This window comes from Megascapheus bottae, chromosome 5 (genome assembly GCF_031878675.1).
Source record: "Megascapheus bottae isolate mThoBot1 chromosome 5, mThoBot2.hap1, whole genome shotgun sequence".
NCBI classification, from domain to species: domain Eukaryota; kingdom Metazoa; phylum Chordata; class Mammalia; order Rodentia; family Geomyidae; genus Megascapheus; species Megascapheus bottae.
The window spans coordinates 59532102-59555384 of NC_143513.1; the positions used below are offsets into that span (position 1 = coordinate 59532102).

Genomic DNA, 23283 nt, shown 5'->3' on the forward strand with positions numbered 1-23283 from the left:
GGAGATGTAATTCCATGGTTGCTTAGAAGATGAGCAAATTGAGACGTCCCAATACCAAACCAGCTCTTGAAACTACCATACTAAATTTCTATTCACAAAACGAGTGTATTCTTGGGTTTTTAGATACGCAAGTCAAGGGCCAGTCACTATACCTGTCTGTGCTTCAGTTTTAGGCAAAATGAACCATAGTGGTACCCAAGAATCGAACCCAGATCTTCCTGAATGCTAGGCAGGCACTCTACCACTTTAACATTATTTTAGTAGCCCTGCAATGCTTAGCACTGAGTGTACATAGTATAAACACTTGAGATAAACTGGGAAATGGATGCAGGAGGAGAGAAAGAAGGAATGTACAGGTACAGAAGCTGGAAGGTTGAAAAGAAGCAACAGAGAACAGACAGAAAGAAAAGGAGTTTTCCCCTCTGGCCTTTTCCCACAATGGCTAGCATGGTATAGAACTTCCTATTGATACGGAGTTATTCTTTTGTCAGCTATTAATGTGACCTAATGAAACATCTGTTTCATTCTGTTTTGATCTGTTGCTGCTGCAGAACCCTCAATTTATTAGGCACTTGCTTGCATTTCAAAACACAACAGTGCTTTGAAGAATGATGGGGTCTCTTCTGATCAAAGCAAATTTCATTAGCTGAAATAGCTTGACTTATAGGCTGGCCTATAAAATAGAATTGAGAAAAAATTAATGTCTGTGTAAAAACACCTGCCAAAGGCTCAATAATGTTTATTCTTCTTCAAAATACACAATGAAGACTGGGTAGCTAATGATTTCTTATCTCTATAAAAATAGCCAGTGCCCAGAAACTATTCAGAATTTTTCATATAAATTGAAATACAAATCTTTTTATTTTACATAAAATGTAAAGTCATACTTACTATAACCTTAACTTATTTTATAGAAAATAAATTGACCAATTGTAGGCCTTAATTTTAAGCTGAAAATTGACAGGATTTTACATACATTCAATTGTCTTTTATTTTCTTTTTCTGCTTTGTTCTTTTGTCCTTTCTTTGTTTCTTTCTCTTTCTTTCTTTCTTTCTTTCTTGTTCTTTCCTTGCCAGTCCTGGGCTTGAACTCAGGCCTGGGCACTGTTCTTGAGCTTTCTCAAGGCTAGCACTCTACCACTTGAATCACAGTACCATTTCTGACTTTTTCTATGTATGTGGTAGCAAGAAATGGAATCCAGGCCTTTGTGCATGCTTGGCAAGCACTCTACCAGTAGGCAACACTCCCAGCCCTAGTTTTTCGTTTTGTTTCTTCTTTTTCTTTCTTTGTTAGTGCTGATACTGGGGCTTGTACTCAGGACCCAGGCACTATTTGGTCCTTATTAGTTCTTAACTACTTCATTGAAAAAGTACAATCTATATTTTGTGTGATTTGACTATGCTACTGCCATCTGCTAAGAAAACAAAAAAATTGATTTTATTCTTCATTACAATAGAAAATTGTACTTATTTCTCCCTTAGGCAAAATAAAGAACAGTGATTTTTGAAATATGTTTAATTCGTCAGTGAATATACATTTAAAAGAAACAGCTTTATCAGTATAAATGCTATTTCACCTAAAATATTCTAGAGCTTACCTTTTTAGTAACTTTTGTCTTGTTTCTTCAGTTTATTTTCCCAATAGGTATAGTTTTTCTGTGTTTAATAGCTTCCTTTTAATAAAATCAGGTGGCACTTGCACTCAAACCAATGTAATTGTGTAAAAATCAAATGTGAACATTTATAAAAGAATTAATTTATTTAAAGGTTTCCCACAGCTGCCTTTAACTAAGACTCCAAAATCTAAAAAAAATTTTTTATCAATGGACTGTAGTGTTAGAAAGTTTTGCTATTTTCCCTGAAGACCAGCTCTCAGTCTAGTTTCCATTGCTGTAACAAAATAACTAAAAACAGTTTACAGAGAAGTTTATATGCCATTTGTACAGAGGTTTGCTTTACTCATGTTTCTGGGAACTGAGATGTCCAAGACATGAATCTGGCATGAGCTTCTTCATACTCTGGCTGGAGCATCACATGGAGAGGAAGAGTGTGAACCTGAAAACCATAAGAATGAGCCAGTGAGCAAGCAAGTGAGCAAAGCAGAGAGAGAGAGAGAGAGAGAGAGAGAGAGAGAGAGAGAGAGAGAGAGAGAGAGAGAGAGAGAGAGAGAGAGAGAGAGAGAGAGAGAAAGAGAGAGAGAAAGAGAGAGAGAGAAACAGACAGACAGACAGACAGAGAAACAGACACAGAGAGAGACAGAGAGGGAGGGAGAGGAAGAGAGAGAGACAGAGATAGAGAGCGTTCACACACAAATGTTGCTAGCTTAAAGACTAAAGAAGCCACAAATACTATTTTAGGGGAATGAGGGATCCAACTTCATAATCTCATTTAAACTTAACTACCACCCAACACCTCACCTCCAAATATCATTAATATTTGTGGACTAAGTTTTCAACACAGGAAATATTGGAGGACACATTCAAAGTATAATATCCGATTTGCTCAGACAGCAACTGCCTAAGCCAATTATTGTAATAAACCTTCTCATTCATATATACATTCATGAGTAAATGCATGCATACACATGTATAGATATGTATGTATACATATGCATAAGTGTGTGTGTGTGTGTGTGTGTGTGTGTGTGTGTGTGTGTGACTATTTCTGCTTTTCTGGAGGAGCCCTGACTGATGTATTTCTCTCAACATCCTCACCATGTATCTCCCAGCATTTTTCCCTCCTTTCCTTTCCTTTTCTTGTTCACACCTCCCCCTGCCTGTTTGAAAGGACTATTCTTACATCATGTCTTGCAGTCTTCCTTGGCAATATTAAGCACAAACTCATCACAGAGAAAAATCAATTACTAATAAGGAACTATATAAACTAGTAGGCTTTTAAAACTGTACTACTTCCATTCTCCTGATGCATCCTTTTTGTTATATACCCTTTCAAGCTACAGATAAATTTTAAATGTAATGTTAAAATCTATACAACCTGGATTCTATCATTAACGTAGTACTCCAATTATATCTTTTCTGTACTCCTCTCCTTATCATCTTGTTCATCTTGTGCAGTGCATCTTCAAAATAGGTGGCACATATCAATATTATTTTTCCAAGCATTATAGAAGTTATGGTAATTATTGTAATGCATTATTTGTTTATGAGTCTTCTCGATTTGAAGTTCATACAGCAGAATACCCAAATCTTCCATGTATCATTAATTAAATTTTGACAAATATATCCACATGTGTAACCTGAAGTTCTTCAAAAACTTGTTGATATCACCCCAGAGGTCTACTGTGCTTCAATTTTACCAATTCTTGTCTTGCCCATCAGCAGCAACCACAGTTGTGGTATCCTTTCTCTACAGATCTTGAATATGGAATTATTGAGTCTATTCTCTTTTGTGTCTTTTAGCCCAGCAATTCATCTTCAATGTCATATGTACCAGTTGTTTGTTTGGTTTTGATGTTGAGAAACAATTCATCACTTAAATATATAAGGATTTTTGTCTGCATTCTTCTATTGCTGTACATCTGGTTAATAAATAAAGCTGCTAAGAATGCTTTCATATTTTATATAAGTAAGTAAATCTCTGAGTTTGTATTGAAGTATTCTATACTTCATGTGAATAAGTATTTATGTTTCCAAACACTCTCTTACATAGAACATGAATTTAAATTACTAGAACAGGATGTTTGTGATCTACTACTATAAAAGGTGGAAATGCTACAAGAATGATGGGAAGTAAGTGATACACAGAGGCTTCAAGAAGTAGTGTAGTAGATAAATCTGCCAAAATGACTGTCTAGATATGGTAGACTTTTTACCATCAGGGTTTGTGGGACATCTCCTTTGACTTCAACAGGTAATATGAGCAGAAAAATGATGATAAGAACTAGGTTTTAGCTAGACACTTCCATTGGCTGTGGCAAATTGAAGAGATGATGATCTGCAATTGAGCCATCAGTTAGAAGGCCATGGTACTCAGATGGAGTGTCTACAGCTGAGGCAGTGAAAATGGAAAGAGAAAACAGATTCACTACAGACTCGTAGAACTTGGACACGAACTATTTTTTTTAATTTCATGTAACTTCTACTTACATTATCATTCAATACAGGTATGTGAGAATAATTAGTCTCACAAAATTACTACTTACCCCATGTGTGATGCCCATTAGTTCTTTCTACTTTGTATACCTTTTCAAGTACGAAACTAAAGGGTAGGCCACCAAATAATTTTCATTATCTATTGAACCATGACTTATGATGTAAAAATATTTGACTAGGCAATGGTAGTAAATAAGAAGGCTCCATTTCAAATGTGAAACTGGGTATAGTTCATTGCATTTGAAACTATTACATTGTGAAATCTCAACTTGGTAGAGACTAAGCATATGAAAGCTTAATCTTTTCTCTTAACTGCTGTCAGCCATGGACTGGCTTGAACTCAGTGCTTGAGTACTGTCTTTAGGCTTTCTCAAGACTAGAGCTCTACCACCTGAGTCACAGCACCACTTCTGGCTTTTTTTGTGTATATGGTACCGAGGAATCAAACCCAGGTCTTCGTGCATGCTAGGCAAGCACTCTACCACTAGGTCAAACTCCTGGCCCCTCAGTTCATTTTTAATAGGCTTTAGGAGTACATCTTTAGACAAAGCATAATACTTATTTGTTACATGTTGCCAGCAATCATAGCCTACTTTATTTTCTCATTTATTTATTTATTTATTTATCAACCCATAAATTAGTCACCTCTTTCCTGACACAAGGATTACCAATTATGTATGGTAGTCCTGGTAGTTTACATGAAACTTTATTACTGTTTTATATCAATATTTGTTTAAAATCATTTTGGAAAGTAACAAAGTTTCATGTAAACTACCGGGACTGTCCTTTTCCTTTTTACCAACATTATCTCATTAGTATTCATCTACAATTATTACATAAATACAGTTAATTCATTTTTCATTGCTGCTTATTCATTCACTAATAGCCATTTATTCTTCCCTCTCCTATCCTCTCCTCGTTGCTTCTTTTCACTATTCTCTTTTCCTCTCTTCCTCTCCTTTCTCTTCCCCACTCTTGTTCTCCTTTATTATCTCCTTTGGTTATGTATCTAGGAATATAGTTGCTGATCTTACCATAGAGTCTTAATACCTTCAGCATTACAAGATAATTCCAAAATGGTTTATCAATTTACTTCCCTATAGCATGATAGTAGAGATGCTGTTGATTCACATTCTCTCCAAAACTTGATATTTTATGGGTTTTTTCTTTACATTTAATCTTAGTAACTTGGAAATATTGACAGTATGGGAGTTTAAGGCTCCCTTCAAACCATCCCGTCTCATCTGCATAAGTTAGACTGCGTGGTACCAGCAGCTTAGCATAGCAACTGGGAACAAGGCCTCGTTTGCACACATCCCCCACTACTTGTGTATGCATTTCTTCAGGTCTTAGGTTTGGGAAGAGGCACAACTATTCTTTCTAGGTCCTTCCAGACCAGTTTTTACAATTTCCTATTGCTGCTAGGGCAATGAAGGAGAAATAAGTCAGACGATGCTATGATAACACTATACTAAGCAAATGATACATTCTAGGTAAAAACTAATGGCCAAAAGAAGATGTAAAGAGTGAATTAACTTTTAATTTTGGAGTCACAAAGCACTCCCACTGTTTTTGCTTGTTTGTTTTTTTTCTTTTTTTAATTGAAGAATTTATTAGCAGTTGATTTTTACTTCATATTTCAATGACACATTTAACAAACAGGTATTCAAAAAGGGAATCTCTATATACAATTACTGGCACTTAGATTTTAGAACATAGTTAAAATTAGGCTGAGGGTTTGTATGTCATAGATACATATTAATCTATGTAATAAAACATTATGTCTATAGAGTCATAGATTTTTATGTCTATGTAGTTGTGTTTATATTTCCAATACCATGCCCATAGCATTGGGTATGCTTGTTTGTTTTTAAGTTCACTTCTTGCACAGGGTGTTGTAGTGCAGACTTGTAATTTGAGTTGAAAGGATTGTGAATTTATGGCTGGCTTCACCTACATAGTGAGACACAGTCCCCAAAAGACTAAGAAAGAGAATGTCTTTGCAGCTTCAACTTTTTCCAACTGCTAACATCTCAATTGCAACTCAAAACTTGAGCCACCAGTAACTGGTAGTGCGTCTGATGGGAGAGAGGCCATCTGTCCCTTCTGCATACATGACTGAGCTCATGTGCAAATTACATGTTAGGTTCACATGGAGAGACTTAAGTTTTAAACCTTAATTTCCTCTTCCAGTGTACTCCCAAAAGTCTCAGATAATACTTAATTATATGGGAGATGAGGACACAAAAAAGGTTTGCCTAAGCAGTCCCAGTTAGATGAGAATATACATAAGATGATTGTGTCACCCAGGTTTCACAGACATATGGGTTAACTGCATCCTTCTGCCTAGCAAGTAGCACATGATGTGAAAGTGACTATGTTCCTTCTTTACTCATTGGAGGTTGTGGGATACTGGCCAACAGCTACCAAGGATGAGATCAGCAAAAGCATATCTTAAAATCCCAGTTTTCTCTCTGGATTTAGACAAGAGTTCATTGGTTTGTAGTCTCCCTGTGATTTCAGAATCAACTTAGAAAAACACATACAATTAACTGAGGAAAGTCGTGTCACAGTATCAATGTCACCACAACTCAGAGATTAATTCTAGACTCAGTTCATTTAAAGAGTACATACATATACATGAAAAAGAAATCTCCATGATGTCTGAGACCTACACAAAATAAAAATTAAATATGTGGTCATCACATTTTGATTTCTTTGAATAGTGGGCTCTTGATATTGACTTCTGAGCTTTATCTTGACTGGCTGTACATCATGATAAAATGCATTCCTTTTGAAATAAATACAAATGAATTCTTTTTGTAGGTTTAACCTTTCCATTAATGAAGGAATAGAGAGGCAAGAATACCTTCTCCTTTATTATCAAAACAATGTTAGGTGTTAGCACGTCCTCAGTAATGTGAATTTAAAGAAAAGGAAAGGAGAGAAAGAGAAGAGGTGCCATGATAGGAAAAGCTTTGAAGGGAAAGGAGGGAAGGGGGAGGGAGAAAAGATGAAGGGTGGGAAAGGGAGAAGAAGGCAGGGGAGAGGAGAACAGAGGAGGGTCCAATATGACTACTTGCCAGTTCGTCTATGGTGTGTGTAAACTATATCTTGATGGTTCTTTTCATAACTTACCAAATTAATGTATCAAGAATTTCTTGGAAGTATGTTTGTAGGTGGATTGAGATAGTTATGAATACCCTTTACAGACTTTATTTTCATCACCACTTTCAATCTTGCACCAACCTGATATCAGACATTACCCATCCCCAACTATCAGCAATTCGATCAAGTTAGCATGAAGGCTCTCTGGGTTAAGCTCAGTGATTCAATGACAAGGTGGAACCTGCATAGGTGGAGATACAGAGCTGGGTAATGGCCATCCCATTTATACTTTCCCTGGGAATCAAAACACTGCACAGATGCAAAACTTTATATGAAAGAATGAGATGGTAACAAAACAGAAGTGCTTCATTTGGGGGTAGCATGATAGACCCCCCCCCATTTGGAAAAATTGGACTTGAAGCCTTAGAAAACCCAGGAAAAAGTGCTTTTGAATTTGCATGCTATTATTTATATATAAGAACATACATAAACACATACCACATCCATGCACATAAATAGACACAAAGAAACATAGATCTACACCTATATACACACTTAGTAAACAGATATGCTGTGTCCAAGAAAGGAAAGAGTAGGAACCAGCAGGAGCAGGTTGTTTGTCAGGACTGTACAATGAAAGATAAATATACACAGCATGAAGTATGTGTGCTTGGCTCCATCTATGCAATTAGTACTTCTATTTACAGAAAACTCCTGGTACCAGCATTTTAAAAGTAAATGACAACTAGTTTGAAAGTGCACGGTCAGAATGTAAAATTGAACCAAGGTAGGTTCTGAAGCTGATTAACTAGCTCCCTCCCCCTCACCCCCATCCACTTCTTCTTGCTAATTACTAAGTACATTTGTTGGTTCCTGGCATTGATTTGCTGGCTTCTAATTCAGGGTATGAGTTTAAAATATTAATCCACAAACTTTTCATTTTCTTTAGTGGTCAATACAACTCATGACAAATTGTACCACATAAATTCTTCATCTTAATGTTTCCCTTTTGGTTTCTTTTATCTGGATTCTTCCATCTATTTTGTGTATTGGTCCCCATCTCCTCCCCCCGACAATATTTTTATTTTCTTTTGTACTAAATGTCCTTAGAGCAACATCAGTCACAAAAATGGGAAAATGAGTAACAGAGATTAATTGATACTTAGAGTCAGCACAATGTGTGTTGTGTGCTGTAGAATGGAAGCACGGCAAAGCACAGAGAGATGGATATCCAGATGTTGAAGGCTGACTCTTTTCTATGATCCTTTGGCAACGACTGCATCTCACATTAACTCGTATGTTCCCCCTGCCTTTAGAGTTTGTAACAAATTAATTTTCTAAAGATGCCAATTTTCCTGCTGGTTGAAGCGGTTATTGATATTACAATAGCCAGCAAATAACACAGTACCTGAGCCTAGAGTCAGCTCTTTATCAACATGGAAGCAATTAAAGTTGTGCTACAGAATGATTCACAAAGATGATACTTCCAGCATCAGTGTAATCAGATCACTGTATTTCAAAGTCTTACTCCAGAAGACTTGTTATTTGCGAAGGAGCTACCATTCAAATTACAGGGCTGATCACATTGTAGCAAAACAATTCACTTCTGCCAAAAGGAAAAGCAAAATTATTACAGGAAATTGGACTTCCTTATTTCTCAAACAAATATTAGTTACACAGAGAACATGTACCAACTAAAATAAAAATGTATTGGAAAAAATAACTAGCCCCTTAAGAGAAATATGTTTTGCTAATGTAAAAACAAGTATGCAAAGTATGGTGCCTTACACCTGTAATCTGTAATGTAGCAATCCCAATGTAGAGATTAAAATGATAACATCTTGGGATCAAAATTAGATGAAATGCCATGCTAACTAGTAAAAACTGGATACCGTGCCATGAGCCTATCATCCCAGTTACATGGGAAGGGTAAACAGAAGGATCAAAATCTAATCTAACCAGGCATAAATGCGAGACTCTATTCAAAAGGTAAGATAGATAAAAAGGGATGGAAGCATGGCTCAAGTGGTAGAATACCTGCCAAGCAAGCACAAAGTCCTGAGTGCAAATTCCAATACTGCCCAAAACAAGGATTTTCATTACTATATATAGATTACACAAAGAGGTTTATTGTGTTATATAATGAGCTTTAATAAAACTCTACCCCATTGTTCTTTCTTGTCCCCTTTTCCAACCTTTGTTAAGCATTTTCTCACTTGAGCAATTTTTAGTGGGTTTCATTGTTCTATTTTCACATGTGAAGATCCTCTAACACATTTGTCTATCATTTGTCTTCTAATACAGCTATTTTTAAAAATGCAACCATTGTTTTCACAATAATTTCTCTATTTACATTACTGACAATTCAGAACACACTCAACTTTTGAAAACATGGAAAGAGAAGAATGGCACTAAACCATGTTTCTTTCTTCTTTTCTACCAGTATGTTAGATGCTTTGTTTCATTAATTTCTTGAGACAATAACTGTAGGTATTGTAAGATAAGACCAGAGACTTTACTACCTGTACTTGGATTAAGGTGTCCAATTTCATAGGGTGCACAAACTCAGAGAATGTACCTAGGTGCTCCTAAAAGCCATCATCATTTAAATCACTGGAAAAATCCTCCCTTCAATTTATCTTTTATCCCCAAAGCAAATTTCCTTTATCATAATCACTATACAGAAAATGTCACTGAATTATAAAAATTTTCCATATATATAAATCAAATTAATTTTAAGTGAGTCAGGGGTGCCTTTTTATACAATGAAAACTCTTGCAAATAATTTCAACATTTTTGGAATTAATTTTTTATTTTCTTTAAACTATTAAGTCTCCTTATGTTTAATGGATATAACATATATTAATATGTGCTTTGGTATAATAAACTCAACCAGGATATACCATAATTATAAGAAATTCTTCATATATAAATATAAATAATGCCAGGAACCTGCCAGAATTAAGTAATATTATTCAAGGGGTTTTGGGGTTTTTGTTTTGTTTTGTTTCCCCAGTAGCAATAACTGGATTATACTCAATCATTTTTTTCTTTCTCTCTCTGGTTCACTTGGGACCAAGTGTATGTATTTTCCTTTGTCAAAAAGTCAGTTTAAGATTGAGTGTGTGAAAATACTGCAAAGTGAATTGACCCACGGGAGAATTATACTTATGACCTTGACTTCATTAGTACCATACTCAAATCAACTGGATTAACAGTTACATTCTCTTAAGTACAAATACCTATTTATTTGGTAAATGTGGGAGTTTTCTTCAATTCTCTTAGTCATTATGCATTCATTAAGCAAATTCTAACTGAATTGAGCAAGTTTATCCTTTGTAATTGAAGAGCAATCAGTATAGGATATGACTATCTGTCACCAAGAATTACAAATTAGTTTGCTGACAGTGGAAGACAAACCCAAGGAAAGTTCACTGTAATATAGAAGAACCTGACCCAGAGACTGGGCTCATGATTGGACTCTGCCACTTCTTGACTGTGTTCACTGTAATATTGAAATCACTTGCATATGCTTTATCCTAATTTAAAGTTAGTCCTCTGAAAACTGGCATAGTATTGTATACATCCCTTTATCCTACAAAATTCTACTCTGCCTTGTTCAAGTCACATGATTCAATTCTCTTACTCCCTATCTATGCTTTACACTTAGGCCGCATGGGATAAAAAATTCCACTCATGGTCATAGCTCCCATATAATGCCCTGAGTTCAGCTCTAATTTTCATTTAGACTCTGCAACATCTGAAACTGCTCACCTTGGTTTTCTTTCTTTAAAAAACTGCTCACCAAATATCATGTAACCCTTTTATTAATTACAATAAAAAATATCAAAAAAAAACTGCTCACCTTTGTTTTCTTTAAGTCTTTTTTTTTCTTTCATTGGCATCTATAATACTATCCTCTCCTAATTCTACCTCATTTAGACTCTCTCCTCTCAGTTTCTTTTGTAGAGACCTTTTAGTCATCTAATCCTAAAACATTGGTGTTATCAATGTTCATGTCCCTCTGGTTTGTGAAAACATCCACCTAAACTGGATGGTGCAATCAACAACAAAACAACATCAATAACACCAATAATAACAAGTCATTTTCTTAGCTCATTTTTTTCAATGTTTAATATTTTTTCAATTTAATTTGCTTGACATGGTGATGAAGAGAGGAGTTGCAGTTACATACATATGGTAGTGAGTATATTTCTTATCAAACATTGTTACTCCCTACCAGTGTCTTCCTCTTTACCTCTTCCCCAACCCCCCACCCCAAGGTGTAAAGTCCATTTTCAACATGCTGTCTTATGGTTCACCCTTTGTCCTTTACCTCACCTTTTTGTTGTTCTCCTTCCATTCTCTCATTGAGATAAACACATATACAATATACCAGGTACCAAAATCAGGTACAGTGACAACAGGAGATAAACCATAGGGAAAAAAATAAAAGAAAAAATATAACTTCATATAGTACATTAAAAACAACAACCGCAAAGAAAATCCTTGGTTTCCATATCTTGGAGTTCATTGCATTTAGCCCATTTCTTAAAACAAAGTAGCATCAAACAAGTAGCTTATAAATAAGAGAAATGTATTTCTTACTATTCTGGAGGCTGCAAAATCTGCAATCAAGGCACTGGCAAACTTGGTATCTGGTAAAATCCCATTACCTGCTGTGAAGTCCCTGCTTTGAGCACATATGACAGAAAGGGACAAAGTAGCCCTCAGAGGTCTGTTTTACAAGAAAAACAATTCCATTGACAAGGGCCCATCCTCATGACCAAGTCACCTAATCACCCCAATATTGCTGCCTTAGGAGTTACAATTTAAACACTGAAATTGAATTTGGGAGCACACAGTCAGACTATAGAAATCAGTCTAAAAGGTTCCACTAATCACTCACTAATTATCAATGTACAGCCTCCAAGCTCCAACTCTGCCCTTCATTGCCTTATTCCCAGTCTTGTAGTGGGGCCCTGTAAACTTTTCTCCTTTGCCACAAGCCCAAAGTTAAGCTTTGTTCGTGAAGGGAAGGACCAGAAAGAAGGGAGCTTCTTCTTTTGGTTCAGGTTTTCTTGTCCCCTTCCTATGTCTTACCTAGTGTAAAAGACTTGCAGTAGCATTCAGCTTTTGAGGTGCTCAGCTCTCTCCTCCCAGGGGCAGATTCTTGTCACAAACAACTTCCCAGCAGTTAGTTGCTGGGACCTCCTAGCAAGTTTTGCCACATTCTTTCTTCCAGACAACCTTCCAAGCATCTACAGAGGCTAATCTTATGGAAAGTTTTATCAGCAACCTAGCCTTAGGCTACAGCATCTCAGCAATCTTCACCATGGCTGGACTACAGAACCATGCTTGCCTGTTGTGCTCTTTCTGTATTCTTTCCACTTCTCTTTTTCCATTAGCAGTGCGTCCCATGTTTCCAGTTTATATTTCTTCAGATGAGATTTCCCTGTTCAAATCATTGTGTGATTTCTTCTACTTGGCTATACTCTGACTGATTAATCTCTCCATTTCCATTCCATCACCTAGACCCATCATTTCCACTCCAGTTTAAAGAATTCTTGTCTGAGTTAAAAAAAAATCTTGTTATTATTCATTTGGATTTTTGGTATAAGCTTCCCATTTGGTTGCGTACTTATATTTTACATATTTTCCAGTATTTCTGTCTCACTATATTAAAGAGATTATCCCACAGTATGCGGTAGCCATGAATTTGGGAGAGAAAGAAGAAAATGCAGGGAGAAAATAAAACATTGCTTCAGCTCCTGACATCACTTTACTCTCCTGACCTGGACTCTCTTGGAAAAATCTAGATTTTTTTTTCAAAATTCAGTTTAAATAACACTTCTTCTAATGAACCTTTAGAGAAGCCCCATCCTAAGCCACTCACTGTTTCTTATGCCCTGCACACCACAGCCACGGCACCTGCTTGATATTATTTATATTCTACATTTTTCCATTTTTCTGTTTCCCCTTCAGATGAGCGTTAACTATGTAAATACATGAGGCACTAGCTCTCATATTTTCATCTACAGATAAGTACCCACCATTTGTTCTTAAGATAATTTCAGGGATGATAAAATTATTTTTACTAAACCTTTTGAGTTGCTTCAAATAAATCTGATGGCAGGATTGCCCTGAAAGCTATATTATTCTCTGCAGTACTAGAACTGAGTTGTCAGCTACCATACACAAGAGCAAGCTAAACTCAATGTTTAATTTTACCTATGAAGAAGAGTCATTAAATCACACATATAAAGCTTCTTGCAGCACTTGCTATGGTATATACCCTTTGGCTCTTCTAAATGTGAAATATCATGGAATTTTTCATTTCCACATTTTTGGAAATCAAGTGTGTGCTTCAGAATGCAATACTTTTTAGTAGGAATATGTTCATCGGATGACCAAAGATGAAAATGCTAAAGACTTACATGTTTAGCGTTCTACAATTTGAGTTAAAGATATTTCAGAAGAGAGAGATTTTTTCTTTAAAATGAGATGTTAAACTTATTATAATATTTTGTATTTTGTCAGTCTCAAAAAATACCATCTGGATCAACAAAATGAGGTATATTCTTACGGGACAAAAAATAGCTCATAATTCATAAGATGTTAGTGACTTGGAAAGAAAAAAAAACATCAACTAAGGCTAGTAAGTCAACTCAGCATGGAGCAAGAATACAATTTTTTAAAAATCAATGCTAGATCATCCCAAACTGAGGTCATCCAAGGACATGCTGTTTGGACACAACCAAATTTTCTTTGGTTATTACTGTGTAAACTGCTTTCACATTTGGGCAAGCTAGCGGTTCTGCCAGTTTCAAAACCTAGCTCTGCCACTGTTTGGCTGTACAATCTCAGCCAGCCACTGATCTTCCTCGTATCCCAGTTTTCTCACCCATAAAGTGAATACAGTAATAGGAACTATTTTGAATGATTGTGGTGATGGTTTGTCAATAACATTACCCTTAAGATTTAGGAGAGTTGGTAATGCATCCCTACAATCCTAGGACTTAGGAGATTGAGGCAAAAGAATCATTAGTTCAAGGCCATCTGAGCTATTTAACAAAACCTTCTCAGCAAACAAGGTAGATTATAGGAGACAGATAGATGATAGATTGGTAGATATTGATTGCTTTCTGTGTTGCAAGTACAGTTTTAAGTACTTGAGGTACAACAATACGCAAATAAAAAAAAAGCTCTACAGGACTTAGCTTACAGTTAAATGCTTAGAACTGTGCCTTGAACATTAAGAATATATTGAGTCATGAGGTAAAAGCAGACACCCTGATAACTTTATAAGAAAGAATAGGAGATACACTAGGTCTCCTTGGCACAGGTTGAAACTTTCCTAATAAATACCCAGAAACACAACAAATTAAAGAAAATTTGGACAAATGGGAATGCATTAAACTGCTGAGCTTCTGTATGGCAAAGAACATAGGTAGCAAGTTAAACAGAAAGCCCACAGAGTGGGAACAGGTTTTCATTAACCACTCAACAGACAAATGCCTCATATCTAAAATATATCTACAGCCCCAAAAATTGAATCTCTCCAAAACAAATCTTCAAAGAAACAACCATCCCATTATAATATGGGCCAAAGACTTAAAGAGAGACTTCTTTGAAGAAGAAATAAGAATGGCCTAGAGACACATGAAGGAATGCTCAATATCTCTGGCCATAAAAGAAATGCAAATCAAAACAACTCTGAGATTCCACCTCCCTTTAGTTACAGAATGGCCATGATCAAGAAATCTAATAACAACAGATGCTGGCAGGAGGGATGGCTACTACACTGTTGGTGGGAATGTAAACCCATTCAACCACTATGGAAAGCAGTATGGTGATTCTTCAAAAGACTAAAAATATAGCTCCTTATGACCCAGCAATTCCACTCCTTGGCATTTACCCAAAAGTCCAGAAACAGGGACATATTAAAGCCACTAGATCAAAGATGCTCATTGTAGCACTATTTACTATAGCAAAGATATGGAAAGCCAGATGTCCCTCAGTAGATGATTGGATCAACAAGATGTGGTACTTATGCACAATGGAATTCCATGCTACCATCAGAAAGAATGACATTGGCCCATTTTGAAGGAAATGGAAAGACTTGGAAAAAAATCATATTAAGTGAAGTAAGCCAGACCCAAAGGACCATAGACTCAATGTTTTCCCTCATTCGTAATAATTAGTACACAGCTAGAACTCTCCTAGCAGAGGACTGCAATAGCTCAAAACCTAGATACATAATGCCATATAGCATGAGGCTAAATGGAAGGATCTCCAGGATATGGAAACAAGAGTTTTATATAGTGTGATTTTTGTTCTTAATGTACTATGTTATTTCTCATCTCTTTTGTTGCCCTTTGGTTAATTTTATAGTTAAATATCTGACTTTGTTACCTAGCATATTGTATATATGTTTATTTGAAATAGGAAAGGGAAAGGAAGAAAATATTTGGCAGAGGGCAGGAAAATGGGGACAAAAACATGAGAAGGGGTATCAATGTGTGAGAAGTAAGCACCTACTCTCCATTGAATATAACTGCAACCACTTTATACATTACAATATAAAAAGAATATAGTGAGTCATACGCACTATTATTATTATTATCAGAAATCCTGAGCTGACTGGTAAGTATGCATATTCATTAGCCAATACTTCAGGAACTCAAATTACTTCTCTGCAGCCTGCCATGCCAAAGCTACTGGAGAAAAGCTTTGTAGATCACTGCTGGGCCAAATCACACCCAAAGATAGGAGGAGGGAGAAAGTTACAAGGGTTTCCTTGATCTCACCATGGCTCTAGTGATTGAGTAGCATGGAATCTACTTTTTCCATTTCCAGAGACTAAAGGAAAAAAAAAACCAAGACAGAAACATGAAAAACTCAATTTAGAACATAGAGACAGAGTCGATGCTGAGAGACTCCGCTTTTGCCCACAGCAGAGATGTTCTAACAGTAGGGCGACATGGGCTACATAAACTTGAAGGACACACAGGGTCAGCAGGGATGTGGGGCACTTGGAGCTACACAAATCTGCTCTAATTCTGTATTCACTCCAGAGTAACCATTTGAGCATCCCAGGAAGTTTGCACAGAGCATGACAGAGTCAGATAACCTTCGAGCTGCTGGTTACTATCTTAGCTCTATGCTAAGTTTGATAGTTTGACTGCTGTTCTTGTTTTGCAGTTTTTTTAGCTTTGATGTTTATTTCATTTTTTGTCTTTAATGATAGCAGGGTTTTCTTGCTTCTTTGTTTGTTTTCCAGACCTGGGGCTTGAACTCAGGGCCTGGGCTGAGGAATAGAGGCACATAGCTCCATTGCTAGAATACTTGCTTACTAAGCTCTGGGCTCTAGGTTCCAATCACCCAGTGTCTTAAAAAAAAAAGTACCATTCAATTGACTTACCAGTGTTTCCAAAGGGGCTGGAGTTGTTCTTGTGCCTCACATTCTTGCAAACCTTAGTTGCAATCCAAGATATTAATTATTCCAATCATCTCTCTCTCTTCACTCATGAAATACTGTTTGCCACATCTGCACTATCTATTGCTATTCTCCTATTCCATCTGTGGGGACACCCTGGAACTTCTTTCCATGGATGAAAAATTGCACTGGCCTCCTCAAGAAACATCCTTCCACTTCCCAGCCAAACCCTCTCAATGTAAACTGGAAGATACCATCAATGGGAGTACTTGCCCTGATCCCATAAGATTTGTAGTTCCATTTTGCTATCTTTCTTGGTTTCTGTCATCTACCAGTCCAGTCATTTTTTTGTGCCAGTACTGGGGCTTGAACTCAGGGCCTGGGCACTGTCCTTAGCCTTTCTGAAGGCGAACACTCTATCACTTGAACCCCAACACTACTTCTGTTTCTTTTTGTCCCTGTGGTACTGAGGAAACAAACCCAGAGCTTCATTCATGCTTGGCAAGCACTCTACCACTAGGTCACACTCCTGGCACAGTCAATTATTTTTCACCAAACTTTGGGCATATTATCTGAGTCTCACACTTGGAATCATAATCCTAGGAACATTCAAAGCCTGTATGAGCTGGCTGGCCAGTGCTCTAGCCATATAACACTGGGACCTAATCAGTAATCAAGGAGAACCATTTTTTAAAAGTCATTAAGGGTTACCCCCCACCCTGGCCTCCTCATTCACAGCACTTTTTATGCAACAGCTCACCCTAACACTACATGTAAAGCTCTACAATTCAAAGATTTTTGTTTTACTTCAATGTTCCTAACCCCACTGCAGTACAATTAAATAAATATTGTTAAATTAATAAATATCCTATATTAAATTCCAAATGAATTAAATTGCTTCCTGGAGGCAATTTCAAGAGATTCATGAAATTTATGAGACTTGAACAAATTTACATTCACTAAAGCAGCAGAGATGGGGGTGAAGCCACACATGGACTTGCTCTCTCTTTGCAGTAGTAAACTACTAATCAAAAGGAATCAGAGGAACATTTGCTCCTCAAAATAGAGTCATCGATAAGATAATAAAAATTCTGTCTCAATGGCAATTTCCAAGGGAATCATCCCTACAGAGCTTATTATTTGAACTTGTAATTCAGGAATGAAAATGCTATTTTGAAAATGCACTTTAAATTTGATTTTTTATTTTTTTCATATATTTTATTGTAATTAATAGAAGGGTTACATTATATTTGCCAGATAGAAGGTACATTAAGTCACATACATTGATGCCCTTTCTCATGTCTTGGTCCCCATTTCCCTCCCCCCCACCCCCACCCCCTCATCTTGTTTTCCCCCCTTCCCTATCCAATTTCAAATAACTAAATACAAATATATCCAATATATCAGATAACAAAGTAAGATACTGTAACAATATGAGATAATCAAGGGATAGCAAAAGAGATGAGAGATAACATAGTACATTAAGGACAACAATCACTCATTATAAAAATTTGATTTTTTAAATCATAACCACAGTCCAGGGTATTCATGAAAAGCAACATAAGCTCATGTTTATAAAGCAAAGTTCAGAGTTGCTAGGATGCCAGTCCTGACTTCATATTAGGGGTAAGATTCTATCACATACAAAATGCATAAGCTGTTTCTAGATCTTTCTATCTAGCTTTCAGGAATACCACAGATGTCCCCTAAACTTAATATTCACTCTGTCAACACCTCCATGTACAACTAATTGATGCTAATAAAAGATGTTGGAAAAAAACAGTAACATTTCTGCTAACCAGTGAGAGCAAAAAATAAGTATTCTAATAAAGTAGCTTTTAGACAATAACCTGTTTTTATTGTAAAACAGACACAGGAAAGGATATATCCTTACAGGGGTTATAATAAAATTGTCAGAAAAACTCTCTTTCATGTGTAGAGTGATATTAATGGCTTTACCAGTAAAGCGTTTTGTAAAATATGGCATTTTATAAACAACACACTTTTAGGCTTTATATCCAGACATTGGAGTTTCATTGTAAATAGCCCCAATGGAGTCCTGTAAAAGAACAGAGGGATTGTAAACAAAGTAAAATTCATAACAGTTACCATTTAATGAATACTTATTGCATGTCAGGCTCCATGTCCTAATCTGTATATTCATAATCTTCACCTAATGCAGAACACTTTACAAATTCATGAAAAATGACAAGCATGTAAGAGGCAAAATTTGATTACAAAATGCAGGCATTGTACTGGCTTTGGAAAGCTATAAGAATATGGGAGATATTACTGATGTACTAAGTTTTAAAGACATAACCATAAAAATGTAAATGTATAAGTTAAATCAGATTAGAGGCCTTTAGAAATATCCCAACAGTCTTAGCAACTGCATTCAATGTCCCCTAAACAGAATCTCTGCACCATTTGTAGAGTTCCCAGCCTGTATTATAGCTCTGGGTAATGGAGGATGGAAGGGTTTGATGGAAATGATGTTATCTAAGTATGATTGTTATTATCAAACAGATGTTCAGCTACATGGGAGGCAAAATGGAGGATGATCATTGTTTGAGGCTGGCCTTGGGCAAAAATTGAAGACTATATCTGAAAAGGGAGAGCATCTGGATGCATGACTCTAGTGATAGAGTCATGTCTTACAAGCATAAGGACCTGACTTTAAGCTCCAGTACTGATAAAAATTGAACATAATTAAGGATAAAAAGGCCAAAACACATTTCCAAAAGATTACAAACCAGGATACAGTAAAACCACCAGCACAACCATGTTTACTACAGCTCTAGTCACCACAGCCAAGGTAGGGAATCAACCCAGATGACCCTCAAGGGACTAATGCATCAAGAAAATACACAATGTATTTTTACTCATGCATAGAATGTGTTTATATCATTTGAAAAGAAATGAAAAGACTTGGAAAAAAACTACATTAGTGGAGTAAGTTGGGCCCAGAGAGACAAAGAATACATGCTTTCCCTTATGTGTTTAAAGCAGAATTAGCTTGCAGACTTTTAAGTAAATATGTTGGATGCCTTGCAGGTAAATATCAATGAATTAACTGAATGAAATACAGTAGATTTAAGGGAGAACTCAAATAGTGTAATTTGCCTAATAAAGGCAAAGTCAAAGTTCAACAAAGTAAACACCAGAAAGCAGATACTTGAAAGGGATAGAGTGAGGTCAAAGATGAAAGAAGAGGAGAACAGGGAGAGAATTAAGTCAAGAATTTTATATATACCCTACAAAATTAAGAAAAGTAAGAGAAGGGATGGGTGGGATGGTTAGGCATGGGTGAGAATGTTGAAAAGGGAAACGTTGATTAAGATGTATTGTATGTATAAACGGTTTTGTTAAATGGCAACTCCTTCATGTAACTACTTAAAGATAACAAAAACCAATAATAACATCAAGAGGAAAAAAAACTAAAACCAAAATATAATCCATAAGAAAGCATCTTGCAAATTCACCAACTCAAACAATATTAACACCAACTCAAACAATATTAACCATGACATTTGCAAATAAAAGCAAAAATATTTTACTTTCATCCCAGTAAAAACTATTCCCACAAACGAAAGCTAATCTATACATTAAATGTATTGGTGTAGGCTTTGAAAAATAAAAACAAAACATATTGCATTGTTTGGAGTACTCAAGGGAATTAAGAAACAAATAAAATTGAGCATATCTAATAATTACCATTGCTAACTGTAATATAAATATTAATAGTGATTAGAAAAATATCACAGCCTTAAAAGACCTTACCTACAGTTATGTTAAGATGATGAGAAATATAAGTAAGGAAGTTTAATTGCTTGCAGATTAGCTCAGATGCTCTCTAAGCTATTTATACTTGAGTGCTATGAATCACGCCTGACTTGGCTGTCTGCATATGTTTCCCTGATTTAACCTGGGTCCCCATTAATTTTATTATAACAGTAAGAAAAATTTCTATACCAGTATGAGCACCTGGTTTACTGTTCATACTCTCCTGTTCAGAGCTTTTAGAAGAAACTATTGTGTGAAAAATAAAAGGCACACAGAGATTTAAGAAAAATGGCATGGATGTTTCTCTAAAATTTTTTTGAGAACAGAAAGTGTTATTGGTCAATAGAAAGATGAGTTGAATAACCATTTTCCTCTTCATACTGTGTAGCAGGGGACTATCATTTAGTATACTAATTGGACATTGACTAGAGTAGGAGTTTGCCTTTTCTCTTAAAAGGCTAGGTAGTTCAAGTTTTAGGGTTTATGAACCAAGAAAAAATTAGAATGCATGAATTATTGTATAAAAAGAATATTTTACTGAAAATAATTATTACCAAGATTCAAAGAACAGTAATAACAATTGAGTATAATTTTTTGGAATGCAGATCTACATAAGGAGAGTATAAATCTTTTTCAGGGGATAACAATTCACTTAACAGTTCAAAGTTAGATTTTCCAATCATCAAATTACAAATATTAATCTGTAAAAACCATTCTCAACTCAAAAATCATAGAAAACCAGATGGCCTGATTTAGCTTGCAGACCATAGTTTGGTGAGTAAGGGACCTTTTAGTGTTGGCACAGAAGAGTTCAAAAGCAGAAGAAAGCAAAGACTGGCAGTACAAGAGTTTCTAACTTTACATACTCTTCTCAAATATATTTGTGTGTTTCTTTATTTTCTCTGTCATCTTATTTGACCCTCCATTTGTATGGCCAAGGGCATCCATCTGCTTTAGAGATACAATGGAACTTTTTTTAATAGCAGAAATGAAGATGGGGTTAGAGAGTGGAGAAAAGGATGTATATTTAACTATCACAATAATTTTTTAACATCCTACTAAGACCATAATATTGAACCCTATTATTTCTGACAGTTAAGCTTTAAAAAAAAACACCAAAATTCCTATTTACATAAGACTTTTACTGACTTTTACCTTTGGTTTCACCAAGCCAAAGGAAGGCAATTCAGGATAAAAATTAAGGGAATGCAGCTACATGGTATATTTAGTCCACTATTGCCACATTATCATATACATTAATTGCACACTAATTACCACATTAATGCAAATAACACTTGCATTATCCTAACTGCTTCATGTGGTTACAGTGATGATTAAAAGGCCTGATAAATACACAGCACTTTCTAGACCATATGGCAATACAGCTGAGTATACATTATCTTAAGTGCATGAGACCAGAAGTGTTTGGGGAATATTTACATTAATGTGAATAACAAATCTCCTTAAATCTCAGTAGCCTACAGCAAAAAGAGCATCCTCCAAGCCTCTTAGAAACTGTAGTTCAATGATGGTCTGATTGATCTAGCCTGGCCTACCTGAAAGAATATTCTTCAGGTTGACATCCAATTGCCCTGTGCTCTAGATTACAACTGTGTCCAAGTTTCCTGGTGGCATACATTCTTTGGTCCAGAATAAAATCTCTTCGGACATGGAGGGAAAAGTAAAAAAAAAAAAAAAAAAAAATATCAGTGCGTTCATCTGGGACCATCTTGTCTCAACAATATTTCTAGGTGTTTTGAAGACCCAGCTGTGTCCTTTTTGAAGTCGGCTGTGTCTCCCTAATAGTTCTTTAAAGAAATGTAAGTAACTGGGAATGAAGAGAAATGGAAGCAGAGGATAGAAAAGATGGTTTTCCTTGTTGAGTTCAATGTACTATGAAAGACTGAAAGCAGCTCCAGTAGCAATGAAGCCTATAAAATCTTAAGTAGAACTGTAATTTGTCACCTCAGACAGGATTATGGCTGGCAATCTTGCCTCACTTTTTGAGCATTCACGGTGACCTCCAGTGTCTTGCCTGGTAGTTCAGATACCTTACCAGAATGGCCTGATTCCAGAGGAGAGTACAGTGTCTTTTGTCATTACTGGGCATGTCACAATGGTGATGGCAGGGATGTTCCAAGGTTCTTGGGAGGAGCTATCATTCTCATTCTCCTCAGAAGGAAAGAAGAAAACAACCTATTGCTTATTCTCACGTATATCAATGACAGGGTCAATCGCAATTTTGGTTTGTGGGGACCAAGAGTTAACAAAACTATAATTATCATGGTCAACCTTGGCCTATAGCTCTGAAAATCTTTCAGGTAATAATAAATATTATTAATAGAGTATAATGGAGAAGTTTATGCAGGATAAACATTCTATTAATTGACTCTAACAATCCTTTTCATCTTGATTTTACATTTTTCAGAGAAATTATTAGAATCATTTATTAAGAATGTTCACAAAAGTTGACATACTGTAATTGTCTTCTCCAATAAATATGAAAAATTACTCTCACAACCACCAACAACCTTTTCTATGATGTATGGTTAAAGAACAGAAGAAAGAGAAAAGTAAAGAATGAAATAAACCAGAGAAGAGTATGGATGAAAGTGGAAAAGAGAAGAGAAAAATAAGATATATAGAAAGAGTAAATTGCACAGATTGTATCATATACCCTCAAAACAAAGACAAAAGAAATATAGAAGTACATTATATTCAAAGCTCAGACCCTCTCATCCATTATCTGTATGAAATTAAAATTGACTATGAACTTATTAGCTTATAAATTACTCATTGATTGAGTCCTCTGAGCCTCAGCCTCTTTATCTGTAAAATGGA

The 23283-nt window shown here is 35.9% G+C and overlaps 1 long non-coding RNA gene across 2 annotated transcripts; it reads right to left on the minus strand.

Annotated features, from left to right (window-relative positions):
- Positions 1 to 1783: 1783 nt before the first annotated feature.
- On the minus strand, positions 1784 to 22503 carry LOC150063468 (uncharacterized). Of its 2 annotated transcripts, XR_016535430.1 has the most exons (4): positions 22408 to 22503; positions 21999 to 22103; positions 3833 to 4008; positions 1784 to 2055 (listed from the first exon to the last, which is right to left on the minus strand). It is a non-coding gene; the product is annotated as an uncharacterized LOC150063468 (long non-coding RNA). The 2 variants fall into 2 exon arrangements; XR_016535429.1 differs by lacking the exon at positions 21999 to 22103.
- Positions 22504 to 23283: the final 780 nt, after the last annotated feature.